This window comes from Apodemus sylvaticus, chromosome 6 (genome assembly GCF_947179515.1).
Source record: "Apodemus sylvaticus chromosome 6, mApoSyl1.1, whole genome shotgun sequence".
NCBI classification, from domain to species: domain Eukaryota; kingdom Metazoa; phylum Chordata; class Mammalia; order Rodentia; family Muridae; genus Apodemus; species Apodemus sylvaticus.
This window is the reverse complement of record NC_067477.1, coordinates 113734550-113751115: the sequence shown is the minus strand read 5'-3', so window position 1 is coordinate 113751115 and position 16566 is coordinate 113734550. Positions and strand designations below refer to the sequence as shown.

Here is a 16566-nt window from a genome sequence, read left to right as displayed (position 1 = left end):
TTTTCTGTGCACATCTAAGTTATGATGTTATCAGACACAAATATGTAGTCAACTGGTTATTACTGTGAAGAAATTAATACTCATAATCTCACATAAGCATTCCCCACTGCTGCAAGAGCAGTTATCTACTTGAGGTCTAAGTACACTGGGCTACTGTGAACTGTATCGCTTGTTATGTAAGAGACTTTAGATTGTTTGTCCAATTGATACTCTTACCTCTATCTCTTAAACCTGTTTATTCTAAACACATTGCTTATCTGCTAACACGTCCACTGAAGAATACGAGCCCTTTATTTTACAACCTGAAGCTTCCCAGATCAAACTCATACTACCGTTAAAAAAATTAATGCTCCACAAGTACTAATGGTTTTCCCTCCACATGTTTACAGTTACAAAGTTCTTAAAATCTTCTCTACCTGGGAGACTTCTTTGTTCATAATGAGTCTTCAAAGCAGATGTGGTCAAATGCAGTGCTCCAGAGGGCAGCTTCCGGGGAGTGCAGGAGCGCGGGCGGGGTACCCAGAGATGGTACGAGTCAGGGGCTCTCACCTCATTGAAGGTCAATTACACGAACAACTAAAATAAGTGAGGAAAAAAGCAAATGGGAGGTTAGATAGCTATTTATTCTTCAAGAAATAATACAGCTCAAAAATACTAGGAAATGAGAGAAATGAAAATTTTCAAGTCAAATGGAAAATATTTCCAAAACCCAATAGATGAAGATCTGAATTTACAGGCAAAGACCTTCCTGGAGGTGTTATTTGAGGCAACTTGCCGCTAAGGTAATGAGTGCACAATTACATTCTGCTCACTTTCTGAGAGACCCACTGAGAAGCCTTTAAAAAAATCATCTCTGCCATTGTATCCTTATCCTTCTTTTTACCTATGAAACATAATTTTGCATGTTTTCAATTATTTCATTCTTATGTACTGAAATTATGATAACATTTTACTTTCAAAGTTTTTGTTGGAAAAGCTTACATGCTTTTATATTTAAAGTTAGTTGAGCTCCTGTTCCAATAATAATGGATTCTCTTGTACTATATTAATCTGCTCACAGATAAGTTATAAACTGTGGACAAAATATAAACATAACTGTTTGGAGACACTGGAAAGTGATCAAAGCAGACTCAAACTGTAGATCTGACTGCTGTTCACAGATGGAGAGCTGCATGGGGGACACAGGCTTGGCTTTTCTCTGCAGGAGCCTTCTCAAGGCTTCCCTGCTGAAGTGCTGGGAAGCTGGACGACAGACACAGCTGACAGACAGACAGACAGACAGGCTTCAGGCCCTAGTGAGTGCAGAGCAGAGCTCACAGAAAACCCCAAACTGGTTGACACGATTATCTACACTCCAAATTTATAAACTGTGGCAAGCAGCTCCATATTCATATGACTGAATGTGAGAGCCACAGAAGTTCTGACAACAGTAAAAGGTTTCTGTACACTCAAGGACCAAAAACTAATTTGAAATTAAATGCATGACCTGTCTGAAATGTTTCTGGCAGTGTTCCTTCACATTGCACCTCACAAAGTCACTGGCTTGTTCTTACCATGCACTGTGCACATTTGCACCACATGTGCCTGCACACTGCAGCATGCTAACAGTGATGTCTGAAACACCTCAGCTCAGATGTCAGGCACCACATGTTATGAGTCACGGTGTTGGACTGCACGCACAAACATTTCTGCTCTTAGAGAATATAATTGTTTAATTATGAAAAACAAAGGCAGCATTTTCCAACTGTTATTCGTCAGCATTTAAGTCTCAAATCAATATTTTCACTGTATTCTTAGAAAAATGATTTGAAAATGGCTGCTTATATGGCAGGCCTGAGGATTTTTTTTTTAAAGATTTAATTTTATTTTAGGTGTATGTCTCCTCTCCCTCCTACCCCCCACCTGTGTGTGTGTGTGTGTGTGTGTGTGTGTGTGTGTGTGTTTGTAACACTGAGCCAGAAGATAGTGTCAGATCCCCAGCAACTGGAGTTGTAGGCATTGTGAGCCACTTGCTATGGGTATTGATAACCAAACTTGAGGCTTCTGGAAGAGCAGGAAATGCTCTTGACTGTTGACGTCTGTGTTCAGCTCCTTCAACTTAATTTTTTAAAAAGATAATTAAATGAATTTTGGCTTGGGATTGGGTTAGAATTTCCAATAATTTCTGAAATGGTCCTAAATATGCTTTTGCCATTTTGTACTGCATATTTATGTGAAGCAGCTTTCTCAATACTGACAACTAAAAAATATCAAAATATTGATCAATTCTGAAAAATGCCAAAGATACTTTATATTCTGTAATATCAGACATTCAACCAGGATTTCATTCTTTATTTAATCTTTTTAAAATATATATTTATTTTCTTTTATGTATGTGAATGCTTTGCCTGCATGTACCTATCTGTAACACATGTTGCCTTGTGCCTGTGGAGGTCAGAAGAGGGTGTTAGATCTCCTGGTGCAGGATGAAAGAACGAAGGAAAAATGCCCTAAGCCTGACTTTACCCTATGCCCAAGCCCAGGACTAACAAACAGAATCCACCAACCCCTGAGCATGCCACAGAATCACCATTCCCAGAGCACAAAATTCCCTGAACTTCAAGATCAGACCACAGACTCAGGCCATCCTGGAAATACCTGCCTCCAAAGAAATCCTATATAAACCCTACCTTCTACTCAGTTTCTCAGCTTCTTCTCACCTGAACAGTCTTGGGTTTTTCCCTCCTAATAAATCTCTTGTGTGAGATTTGCTGTCTGGTGTGTCTTTGTGGTATTCCTTGGCTCCCGACTCCAGAAGGCCAGGATATACGTTTTCCCTTAGAGCTGTAACACTTGATGCTCAGACACTCCCAGTATCTGTGCTCCATTGGGCCTACGCTGCACTGGTACCCTATCCCACATCTGGTCAACCCACAACAGATTCACCTTCAGGCTGGCATAGCTCAGGACCCATGCACCAGCTGTAACTAGGTAAGTTTCCCCTGTGGTCAGTGTAACTGCTTCCCAGATCCAGGAGGTGAGCACTGAGTATGTGGCACGCCCTGGCAGCCCAGCCTGGTCTTAAGGCCCTCATCACCGACCCGGTCCCTAGCCCTGGAGCTGCAATCCTACAGTAGCCTCAGGTCCAGCCTGGCTATCATGTCCTTCCTTGCCCACTTCTTCAACCTTCACTCTGGAGCTGCCTGTAAACCCCACAGCTCCTCTGGGCCCTCCTGGCTTTTGCGACACTGTTTTCCAACCTTTTCTACCCCTCCCACCCTGCCCTAGGCCTCAGTTTCCTTCAGGACTTCTGGCTTCCAGGAAAGGCCTACTAACAGGGCCAGAAGTCTCTTTTAAGCATAGCCAGGCTAACCTGACTCCTGTTGAGGGAGGTGATGACTCACTGAATGGCTTGTATCCTCCTCCTCTGGTCCTCCCTGGGCCCTCACACACAACTACAGGATGAAGTGACATTTTCCTTCCCTTCCTCATCCATGGGAACAGTGTCTTCCATACCAGCTCATCCCTCCTTGGGATGCCTTTAGAAAGTCTCCAGCCTCTATATCCGACACCCAACCTGAAGGGTCCTAAGGTCATTCACTTTTGCAATAGAATGTGGACATCCTTAACAGCCCTTAGCTAGTCAATCCAAATGGCCGCCTAATGGCACCGGTCTTAGGGTTTCTATTCCTGCACAAACATCATGACCAAGAAGCAACTTGGGGAGGAAAGGGTTTATTGAGCTTACACTTCCACATTGCTGCTTATCACCAAAGGAAGTCAGGACTGGAACTCAAGCAGGTCAGAAAACAGAAGCTGATGCAGAGGCCATGGAGGGATGTTCCTTACTGGCTTGCTTCCCCTGGCTTGCTCAGCTTGTTTTCTTAGAGAACTCAGGACTACCAGCCCAGGGATGGCATCTCCCACAATGGGCCTTCCCACCCCTGATGATCACTAGTTGAGAAAATGCCTTACAACTGGATCTCGTGGAAGCATTTTCTCAAGGGAGACTCCTTTCTCTGTGATAACTCCAGCCTGTGTCAAATTGACATACAAAAGCAGCCAGTACAGCAACCTAGATCCTGATATTATTCAGGATCTTTACAAATACTGTGAGCAACCTCTGGGTCTAAGAAATGGAAAGAGATTCCCCATTCCCTGTTTCTCTTTTCTCTCCTTCAAGCCTGTTTGTTTTTGTCTAGTCTTGTTCCAACACTTACAAGGTATAGTTTTAAGGGGCTATCTTTTAAGTTGTTGTTGATGGATCTGTAAGTTTGTTGTAAAGTGGGAGCCAGGGGAGGGGCGCCAAGGACCAGCCCAGCTGCAGTGGGCACACTCTTCTTTGACCGGTGAATCACTCTGCCCCCTCCTGCAGCACCTCTGTCTATATCCAGAGCTCAAAGGTTTCCTCTCTCCAAGCCTTCTTTGGGCTCAGCTTCTGGATTCAGTTCTGGGGGATCAGGCATCTTAGACTGCTGTTTCACACGTCCCACTTCAGTTAAAAGCTGACTCTGGAGCGCCACTCCTCTAGACCCAAATATGCTCAGTTAATGGTTGCCTCCAAAATCTCTGTCCCACGACAGTCAAGCCACTTGACTATGTGACACAGAAAGGAGAGCAAAACAAAATAAAGAGACAAACTAGTCCCAAATGGACCACCGCTACTCATCTCATACTCCCTTAGTTCTGGTTTAACTCTCTAAAACTGTTGGGATAAAGGGATAAATCTTTGTAAGCATATTGGGTATGGCCAAAGCCCTATAAAACCTGTAACAAAAAAGTTAAAACCTATAACACTGAGGTTGAGGGTTACAAATCTACACATAGGTAATTTTACAGGAAACATGGCTCGCTGCCACTCAGGCGGGATGGAAGCAGCTGCGTGGCCGATAGCCATGGTTGTCAGGGTTAGAAAGGATAGATTTTGCCTTGTGACTTCACTCACTCACTCCTAGCTATGAGGCCCAGACCAGATGATTTCTTCACTAATTTTTCATCATGGTAATGACCCCCCCCCCCAAATCTTATTGGCCTAAACCTACAGTCCCTTCTCTCCACCTCCGGCCTCTTCAGTCTCCTTTTCTCCCTTCTTAGTGAAAGGCCGCACTAACCAACCCTCTCGGGCACCCATTTTCAGCCCACTGGCAGTCCTGAGTTCCCTCATTCTGCCAATGGGCTGTCCTTTACCTCCCCTTACCTGGCCTAAACTGGCCACAGTTCTCCCTTTGTGGGAGGTGGGTGGATGGCTTGGTCAGTCTACATATCTCCTTCTCACTAAGTGAATTCTCTCAAATAGAAAAGAGATGGGGGTCTTAAACTCTTATATTCTTCTACCTTCATTAAAGAATTCCAGTATGTTACCCAATCTTACAACCTTACCTTCCATAATGTTTATATGATTCTCACCAACGACCTTCTCCCCAAGGAGTGCAGGGGAGTCTGGGACCAGGCTATGGCACACACAGATGGAACCCACCAAACTAATGCCACCCACCCAGCCAGGGCCTAGTCAGTTCCTGATCAGAATCCTGAATGGAATTACAAAAGGGATAAATTTTTAACTTGCCCCCGGCCAGTTCTGACCATGCCCATTCTGACCATGCCATGGTACCATTAACAGGGACATTGGGCCACTGACTGTTCTTGTGTCCTTTGTGGCATGAGGATGTTAAGCCCAAATTACCCTACAGCCAACCTCCTAGATCTGGCCATGAATGGCTGAGGCAGGTCTGGGCTCCCTTGGTCCAACCATCTCCATCTCCAACAGGGAGCTTTGGGTAGTCATCACAGAATCAGGGCCATCCAACACCTGCCTCTGGACACTGGGGCTACTTTTCTGATCCACTCCTTGGTTCCTCTGTTGTCAGTATAGGACACCACAAGCCCTCAATAGCCAAACATCACTCCCCTCTCATTCAATTACAAAAACCTTTCCCTCCCATTCAGGGCAAAAGATGAGAAGCAGTCCACACACCTGGTTCTGGTTATTTGGAAAGGTTTGTCTGGACAGAAACTGTTTTCTGTGTGAAGATCTGTCTCTGTTTTCTAGAGTATCCATTTTGTTGTAAAAGAGTTGGAAATTGGTCAGAGTCAGATGAATGTATGAATGAGGGTGGCTACATGTTTTGTATCTGACTGGTCATCCTTGAATGTGCGAGCTTTCTGTGTTCTGTGGTTTTGATTTTGCTTTCTGTGCTACTGCCAGCCACAAACCACCATTGCTAACCCTGCTTTCTATGGCTATTTTGACAGCTAGGGCTCAGAATTTATCTCTAGGCTTTCCAGTCAATAGACTCCGTTTACAAAGGTATTTAAAACAATGCCTGTTTAATGAGTTATTAAGCTACACTTGCCTGCATCCATGTATCTCTGGCCAGAGCTCAGCTGCTCGCATGTAAATCAGAGAAGTCAGCCTTCAAGTCGCGCGCGAGTGCTGGTGCTGCGTACTGCTGCTTCTCTTCTCACACCTGTCCCTCCCTCTAACACAGCAGGGTCTCCAAGCACCAGTTCCCTTCCGAGGTCTCTTCAGGCAGCACTACCTCAGGTAAGCATACTTACCTTTCAGCCATGCCCACAACTCAACATTTCAAACTGACTCAAGTTGCTGATTTGACTCTCTTAAGGTGTGTACAGATAAATTGTTTCTGCTGGCTTTTGCCACCCATCATATTTGGCTCCATATTCTAGAGTCCATCTCTTCAGTTTCTCCTTCCCTCCTCCTGCTCCAACCATCTGTTTCTCCTAGTCTACTCTATAAATGTCCTCTTTCAGGTCCTGGAGCCTGCTATCTACTCTGGACCCCACAACATAGGCAGGTCTCTAGTTAGTAAGGCCCTTGCTCCTCATCTTTCTCTACTGGAACCAAACTCCCTGTTTCCTTAAAGCTTCTCTGGCCTCTGCAGCCTTGTCCCTCCTGTCTCTTAGCTCTGTCCTAGGAGACTCACAGCTACTCTATGTCTTCCTGGGCCTCTGAGCTCCCACTCGGAGCTTATAGAAACTCTGTCCAGTGGAGTGTGACCCTTCTCTCTCCATTCATGAACTCAGATTTTATTAAAGCCTCACTCTGTTACTACAAATAGCTTGACCCCAGTGTATTTCAAAGGCCAAAATTTACAAGCTCGATTTTCAGTGGTGACAGCTTTTGCCACTGCACAATCACATAATCTGAACATCATTTATATCTAAACTTTCACTTGCTCCTGTATTTCTTCCTATCTACACCTATCCCAGGTAGCCCTTATAAGGATGTTAAAGGCTCAAGAGACCTTTCTACCTCTAACCAACAGCTCATCCTAACAGAATCAGGACACTGCCCTTTTATCAGGCTGCCAAAGGCTGATCCAACCTCCTGTGACACCCTTATCCATCACTCCTCTGAGGGTTTCCCCTATGCCTGTTTTTGCCATGACCAGAAGGAAGATTACTGTACAAAGTGGCCAGAAATGTAAAAACTTGCTAATACTGTCTGATGACTCTGCAACAAAACATGAGGCAAATTTAGGTGATGGTAATTTTTATCTCGGCTACTGAATAACACTCTGCCTGGCAGCTTTGGAGAGTGCTTGGTTGTGTGTTCCTCCCAGGTCAAACTCCTGACCACCAATTGTAGCCTCACCCACTGCACTCCTAGCATCTCTCCTCTTGCCTCTAACTGTCCTGAGCCACCCCTCCTCTCTCCCATCTCTCTTTGGTATCTCAGTCAGTCTTAACTCCTTAGGGGCATACTTCATGGGCACACCGGATTCCTCAGACTATAACACTGCTTTGGCTCTAAGGACTGTCAAGCCCTTATGTCTGAACATTCACAGGCCTTGATTATCAGTGGCACTCAAGCTTACCACTGCCTACCTGATAGGCAGTCTGAGTCTGCTGCTCCTTTTTCCAAAATTAGGGGTAGTACTCAGTGAGGATCACTTGCTGATTCCCATCTCAGGGTTTACAGTGGTATGGCATGACATATGAATGGTTCAGGCCCTACCCTTTCTTGTCGTCTTAGGAATAATAATTGCTGGTATCACCACTGGAGTAGCAGGACTGACTACTTTTTTAGTATTTACCATCAGTGTTCACCAGGTTTATCCAGGATCTCCAACAGGTAGTTCAGGACATTCTTACCCTCCAGGGCTAAATAGACTCACTGGCCACTGTAAAGCTATAAAATCAGCAAAGATTAGATTTACTGAAAGTAGAAAGAGGTGGGTCTTTGTTTCTTCCTTAGAGAGGAATGTTCCTTTTATGTCACCCAGTCAGGTACAGTAAAAGAAAAGATACAATAACAGACGGATCTCCAAAAATATACAAAACAGCTCCATGTCTCTGGCCAGTGATTACCATGGAACTGGCTATTTCTCTTCTTAAGCCCTTCCTACTCCTCCTCGGAAACCTACTAGTCACAGACTGCCTCATAAACCTCTCCCCTAGATTTCTTCAACAACAGACCCAAAGATTTGTTTTTTAATCAGACTTTTAATCAGTTGCTATTACAGGATTACCAACCCCTAGATACTGAGCCAGAGGCCTGGGACTCCTGATTATACTCTGATAGTGAAGGTCAAATTCACTTAAAGGACTTCGACACCCCCCATTCAGCAGGAAGCAGTTTAATGATAACGTCACCCTCCCCCCCTTTCCTGACTCCTGATTATTTATAATAAGCAAAAGCTGAAGGGATATAAGACCTTTGAGGTCTTTTATTTTAGTGGCCAGGCCCTGCCCCTAAGGACCTCCAAACACCAAGTTCTACCCACAGACCACTCTAACCACCCTAACAGCCAGCCCCAGCCTCCACCCTTCAGAGTAAAAAGCCCAAAAGTTCAGGCCTCGAAATCCAATCAATCCCCACACTGGAAATCTCCACCCTGAAAAGCTCCACCCCCAAGGAATGTTATATAAAAATCTGTCTTTTGTTCAATTCTCTGCTGTTTCTTGCCTGAGCAGAGGCAGCCGCTCTTCCAGATTTTTCCTTCCCTTGTATAAATCTCTTGTATGAGGTTTGTTGTACTGTATGACTTTTTGGTATTCCTTGACTCCCAACTGTGGGGTCAGGGAGCTGTGGGACCAGGAGGAGCCAGCCTGGAGCAATAGTGGTGTTGAGACTTGTCCAAACCTTATCCTGAGACTGGCAGGGGTAGGATCACTCCCCTCCCCTCCCCTGCCCTGGGTCTGAATGCTCTGGAGCTCACAGGCTGTGCCTTCACCTTCCCTGCCAGGAAGTTGTACAGCCCTGTAGCCAGGTTGAATTTCCTCTTCCCTTATAAGGTCATGTCTGGTAGTACCTGGAATCCCTCTTTATGCAAATAAGGAATCTTCAGTGCCTGAATCCCAGCCAATAATGTACACTCACCCTGAAAGCCTCTGTCCACCCCCAAAGGTTTTTTGTTTTGTTTTGTTTTTTGGGGTTTTTGGATTTGTTTGTTTGTTTGTTTGTTTTGTTTTGTTTTGTTTTCCCAAGACAGAGTTTCTCTGTATAGCCCTGGCTGTCCTGGAACTCACTCTGTAGACCAGGCTGGCCTCGAACTCAGAAACCCGCCTGCCTCTGCCTCCCAGAGTGCTGGGATTACAGGCGTGTGCCACCACCGCCCAGCTACCCAAAGGTTTAAGTAGCCTTTGTTCCTCCCATTAAAGAAGCTGTCTCCCTGAAGCTGTTTCCTGAGAGTCTATTCTTGTCGTCCTCACTGCTGCTTGAGAGCCTGAACTCCACCCAAATGCCAGGATACCTTTCCACTCAGAGCTATGACGCTTACAGAAACAGAATAGGAAATCAGGACTAGAGAATGCATACCTTAGAAGAGAGAAGGTTATTAGCACAGTGTCAAAGAGTGAAGGAGTCCTGGCCATCAACTGCTACCTTTAAGTACCTTTGGTCACCATTCCTTTTCTTTTGCTTTCACTTTGAGAGTAACACAATTCTTTAGATTTCATTCATTCATTCATTCATTCATTCATATTTTGTGTTCATTCATTTATATTTGTGTGCATATATACTTTGCCTGCATTTATGTGCATCACTTGCATGTAAGTGTGCACAGAGGCCAGAAGAGAGCATCAGATCCCTATGGACTGATTCTATAGACATTGTTAGCTGCCGTATGGATGCCAGAATTTGAACTTGGGTCTTCTGGAAGATTAGCCAATCCGTCTAAGCACTTAGCCATCTCTTCAGCCCCCAGAGTAACGAAGTTCCTACACTGAGCCCTCTGAAGAATACCCAGTACAGATTTAACTAATTCTTTTCTTTTTCTACTTAAACCTGATTTCCTAGGCCTCACATGACTGTTATTAGCACCCAGGCTGTCCCCATAAATCTGTGATGGCGTTCACATTTTTCTCTCTAATTGTGACTTTAAACACTCCTCACTGATTTTATGTTTGCTGATGTTAACTGTAACTTACAATGGGACCAATATTCAATACCTGCTTAAATTACCATGTTTACCTGGAGTAAGCACTGAATGCTACTTCTCACTTTAAGTATTACCGTTATTTTATTTTAGAACATTTAAAATCTTGTTTCATGTGTCCTTAAACATCTTATCTTTGACAGTTTTAAAACCCACTATTCTGACATTCTTTAAAAAACAGCCAGTAGGCTGGGAAGGCAGATAGATCTCTTGAGTTCGAGGTCAGCCTGGTCTACAGAGTGAGGTCCAGGACAGCCAGGGCTACACAGAGAAACCCTGTCTTGCAAACAAAACAAAACAAAAACCAAAGCAATGAACAAACAAAAACAAACAAAACAGCTAGTAAGTGAAATTATTGGGTCCATGAAATATTTAAGCAGCTGTGATATGCAGTAAGCCCCATGCAATAACTTGACTGGAAGGGACATAGATGAAAGCAATGCTTCTCTGTAAACACTGCTAGCACTAGGAATTGTGACTTTTAGAGAAAGCAGCAAAGATGGTTCCTTCCATTAGCAACAGCTGATTTATGAGATAGCTATCAAAAGAAGCTGCAGTGTTCTTTGGTAATGAATGAAAAGAAACTTATCTCTAAGAATAGTGGATTATTCTCTCATCCAGTTATATTAACTGTTAAGCACTGTAGAAGTCATTTGTTATTAATAAAACTTACAATATAAGCATTTCATATTATTCTAATTAATTAGTAGAGATTCAAGGTTATTTTCATTAGAAGCTATTTTTTACTTTCCTTATGACATACTTTCCGATGTGGGTGTGTGCTGGTTTGAGTCAGAGATGTCCCCCACAGGCTGTGTATCACACTTGTCTCCACTGTTTGGGAAAGGTTAAGGTACCTGAGGCAGGAGGAGCCTTGCAACAGGAAGTTTGTCACTAGGCGGGCTTTGAGGGAAGACAGCCTCACCCACTTCCTGTTCTATTTCCCTGCTTCCTGCGTGTTAAAACATGGTCATCCAGCTTCCTGCTCTGCTGCGCGCTTTCTCTACTGGCTATCATGCCTTTCCAACTATGATATACTCTCATTCTGGACCATAAGCTAAACTATACCCTTTTTCTTCTAAAGTTGTTTTGTTTTGTTTTGTTTTTTTGGTGATAGTATTTTATCACAGCAGAAAATGAACAGGGTAGAAATGAATAAAGTAAGTACAAACTCCCAGGATGTTCAAACTAATAGCTTAGATGAACTATGCTATCATTCAGTAGTGAGTGGTCACAACAAATCATTAATACTTTGTGGAAATTGTAACATTTTTCAGTAGGATTTAAAATTAGGATTCCATACTATTCTTATTCTTATTTTTACCAAATACATTTTAGAAAAGAAGATATATGAAAAATAATATAAAGGCAGATTTTTCTTAGAAGAGACAAATTCTTCATGAGAATGATGCTACTATTTTTTATATTAATAATGACTAAAGTGTTGTATTCCCTAAACTTAAGTTGAAAATGATATAAATAAAATGAAAATAAATATTAATATTAAAATTTATAGTTCAGAAGTAAGTCAAGTTTGATTTTGTTATAGTGTACAGTCACTTGCCTTTAATACCTCCGTAGAGAGGAGACTCAGCAATAACAAAGATTTTAAAAGTAAAGTTCTTTACTTTTTACAACATAATGCCAGTTTTTAGTTTCTCCTTTTGTATTTCTTTAAAAGACTCATTTAATTTTATGATTAGAAAATTCATTTATGAAAATCTTGCCATCTCTTTCAAAAAACTAATTTCTTTATACAGATTTTCGGATTTTTAAAAAAAATATCTGAGTAAAGCTAGAGAATTTTTAGAAAAATACAATTGTATTTTTACAATTGGTCTGTGTACAAAGAAAAAGTTCCAAGGGGAATCCTGCTGAAAACTTGACCTAAGCAAGCTCAGTGTGACCCCACAGTGAGCCAGCAATAATTCTCTGGCATATGAGAAACAAGGAAAGTGAAGAATGCTCATTGGTTTTCATAATGGTAAAAATGGGAACACCCAAAAATGTCCCAACAATAGAATGGACTAGTAAATTCTAGAATAGTGTTACAATACAACCTCACACTAGTGCCATAAATGAACAGAATCTGAACTGTTAACATCTGCCTTTGGGCACCCAGACTCCTTTAGTACAACTGAGGGACTACAGGAATAGTATTTAAAGTATCAATTCTAGAGGTCCAACTTTTTGTGTTACTCTTTGACCTTGTACTTTTAATATTGGATAAAATACTTGTACTTACCTAAGAAGTGTTAGAAGAAACATTTAATATTTTTAAATGACTTAAAACAGTGTATGACACATGATAAACATACTTAAGCAGACCTTAACCAACTAAGTTTTAACCCTTCTACTTGGCAGCCACCTTCCAATAACTGATATAAACCATCATATTTTCCATAAGGACCTGTGTGCATATGTGCTGTATGTTGTCTGTTCTAGTGAATGTGAATGAGCGGATGGGTGTGTGCACACAGGAAAGGCCAGAGAGGATGGCAGCTGCTTTCTGTTTTATTGCCTTGAGAAAGATATTTTCCTAACTAGAAGCTCACTGTGCTTCTTAGTCTAGTCAGTGAGTTCTTAGGATGAACCTATCTCTGCTCTCCCAATGATGGGATCTCAGATACCTGCAACCAGCAACCGTGCCTGGCCAGTTTCTTTTCTTCTCACAGCATGAGTGCTTAGGATTCAAACTCACATGCTGCTCCCACCCACCAAGCTTTCTCCCAACTCCCTCCCACAGTTTTCACCTGACTTAATCGATTTACTTGTCCATAATATTTTGTTTCAGAAGACTTACACACTGTCATATCTTGTTTTCTGTTCTCACTATGCTTCAAAGAAGATACTGATGTTTATATTCTAGGTTTTAAAATATATACAGAGAATCAATTCAGAGTACTTTTTTTAAAATCTTGAATTTCATTTTTTAATCTACTCTTTAAGAAGACAGATTATAAATTCAGTCAAATTTGTATCCTCAATAGTCACCATATCAACTACTAAGGCTAAAATATTAATGAGTATTTCATCCATTATAACATTATGTGAAGAAATAAAGAAAGCTTCAGACTAATAAATGCCAGCATTATTAATTCTAGATATAACATAAGCACATTCAGCCTAGAGATTAGTCTCAAAAGATTATCCCTACTATTTTTATACTCCACTAAGTTCCACATCTACATTCCTTTGCCTTAATTGCTTTACATTTATTTACTTTGTATGTGTGTGTGTGTGTGTGTGTGTGTGTATGCACGTGCATTCTCTCCTACCATGTAGATCTTAGAGATAGAATTCAAATTGTCAGACTTAGAGGCACCTTTACCCCCAATCCTTTCTGGCTTTAAAAAAAATTAATATTAATTTTAAGCCTTGGTTTAAACCTAAAGTTCCATCAAACTCTTCCACTCTCCTTTCACTTGCACTTTCTCCTTTTCTCCCTCCTCAAAAAGGATCGTTACACCTAGTAATTGCTCCAACCCACCATGTACACAGTAGTACACTGAAATCATCTTCCACTCTCACAGACATTCAAACAAACTGTTTAGTTTGTCAAAAAGAAATATCAAGTGCACACGCATGCGATCCGGTACTCTGCTACTGCTCCCCTACCATGGGGTTTTGCCTCACTATCAAGTCCCAGACTCGCTCCCGGTCTGCATCCTTAGAGCATCCTCTGCTTCAGTCACTTGTCCTCCCAGTCTTTCTTCTTCCCTCCATCCGATACAGCCTCTGCTGGGAGTGTGCTCCCTCAGACGTCTTTTCTTAGTCACATCTTAAACGCACATATTTGCTGGGTAACTGTATTTACTGCTATCTTCCCCCTACTAAACCATAAGCATCCACGTGGATAGTTTAAACCTGAGAACACAGAGAGGAACGAGAACAAGTAAGTTAGTAAAACTGCTGGGTGAGTCTATAACCTGGAGAAAGCTCATGTCTGGGCTTCACTGTACCATGTAATCTCTGTCTCCTCCCTTCTCCCCATGCCTTTCCCTTTCCCACAGGTAACAGAAAACACCTAGGGCTTGAGTCCATCTTCAAATGACTGAAAACTAAACTAACACCTAAACTGCAAGGCTTTAGCTCTCTGCTAACGTACAGCTCCACCTAGCTAGAAGGCAGCTGGCAAGGCCCAGAAGGTCCTGTGGTGTACATCTTCAATTTCGGCACTCCGGAGGCAGAGGCAGGAGGATCTCTATATGAGTTTCAGGCCACCTAGGTATACACAGTAAGTTCCAGGCTACACAAGGCTACATAATGAGTCCCTATCTCAAATAAAAATAAAAACACAGCATTGTCCAGGTATCTTAACTCTCAATACAGGCTAGAAGCAATTTTATTAAATTTTATTAAACGCTAGAACAAAACCATGATTAAATCACATTACTGAATAGTTAAATTTAGCAGATATTTATCAGATGTGTGCTTATAGTGTTGATTTTTTCTTTAAGCAGCTTATATCTAATATACCATATTGTTAATTGACAAAGCCAGTTTTACACACAAAGCTCCTCTTTGTATCTAAAGGCAGCAAATACTCATTAAGGCATACAATGATTTCTAGCTAGGTATTCCTATTTCACTTTTCATATAGCAAAATTACAAATTACCTTTTGACATGGAGGTGTGGTCACCATAAACACTTAGAGGCTTCAGTAATTAACCCCATCTTTATGGAACTAAACGTTCCAGTCAAGTAACAAGGTCTGTTACCATATGGTCACACTTAACTGCCTGTTCTACACAGCAACATGCAAAGGCCCTGGGGTGAGAGAGGAAGAATAAACTGAGGCTTATCCTGCGACTCTAACAACGTATATGGCTGCCATTAGTTAGGAATTTTTAAAAACAAATTATACACTTAATTTACTAAGTATACATCCTTCCTTTTGGTGACAGTGTTTTAATCATCGGATCTCTAAGAACTCAGTATGTGGTAGGCACTGTGTCAAATGCTGGGAATGCAGACATGAACAAAGTCTCTACTGTCCTTTAACTTTAGATTGGGTGACTAAACAAAGTTTATAAGTAAAGGTGGCGTAGCAGCTGAAACCACATATAAAAGCAATTTTTTACTCTTTTATATTGGGTATCAGACTCATGTCCTCAAATACACTGGGCAACTGCTCCACTGATCGGCTAAAAAAATCTTACTCCAAAATTATTTCAGTAATTCTAATCCACTTTCATCAATCATGAATTTACACTTTATATAATACCTACATTGGGATATCCAGGCAATATCACGGGGACTGAGGATGCAGCTCAGTTAGTGTGTTTGCCTAACACACAGGAAGCCCCTGTTCCATCCTCGCTTGGTACTGAGTGTGGTGGCACATACTTGTAATTCTAGCATTTGAGAGACAGAGGCAGCCTCCTCAGAAGTTCAAGGCCAGCTCAGTTACCTGGTGAATAAGGCTAGCCTAGGCTACAATTAACCCTGTTTCAAAAAATTTAGAATAAATAAATGTTTAATGAGCCAAAAAAATAAAATTCTCATCTCTATCACTCAAAGTCACTACTATACCCTTATCATCTCCAGCTATCTCTGGCCTTGAACTTATAGCTGTTTTCTGCTTCATCCTCTTGAACATTGGGGTTATAGGTAGACAGATGTTGTCTTAGGGTTTTACTGCTGTGAACAGATACCATGACCAAGGCAATTCTTATAAGGACAACATTTAATTGGGGCTGGCTTACAGGTTCAGAGGTTCAGTCCTGTATCATCAAGGCAGGAACGTAGAAGGATCCAGGCAGACATTGTATAGAAGGAGCTGAGGGTTCAACATCTTTATTTGAAGGCTGCTAGTGGAAGACTGATTTCTAGGCAGCTAGGGTGAGGGTCTTAGGCCCATTCCTACAGTGACACACCTTCTCCAACAAGGCTGCACCTTCTAATGCTGCCACTCCCTGGGCTGAGCATATACAAACCACCACAGCTGACAGAACACCTATCTCCTACTATTTCTGTCTGGTTTATATCATCAGACCAGTATCAAGTTCATTGCATTCCATACTGTTAGCAGTCCAACTCTGAAGCACTTCAACCACAGGTCTGACCTTACAATGTCACACTTACAATGTCAGCACTCAATCACACCTTAGCAGTTTTCCACAAAGAACTGAATTCACATACCTATCACTCAAGGCTTCCCTTCAACATAGCCTGTAGTGGCAG

General features: G+C 42.0%; 1 protein-coding gene across 6 annotated transcripts in view; it reads right to left on the bottom strand.

The window, feature by feature from the left end:
• Positions 1-16566, bottom strand: part of Ncoa1 (nuclear receptor coactivator 1) — a 213475-nt gene that overhangs the window by 86605 nt on the left and 110304 nt on the right. For all 6 annotated transcript variants that reach the window (XM_052186173.1, XM_052186176.1, XM_052186177.1 and 3 more), the window contains one exon: positions 417-576. The gene's annotated coding sequence lies outside the window, so the exon portion shown is untranslated. The remainder of the gene's footprint in view (positions 1-416; positions 577-16566) is intronic.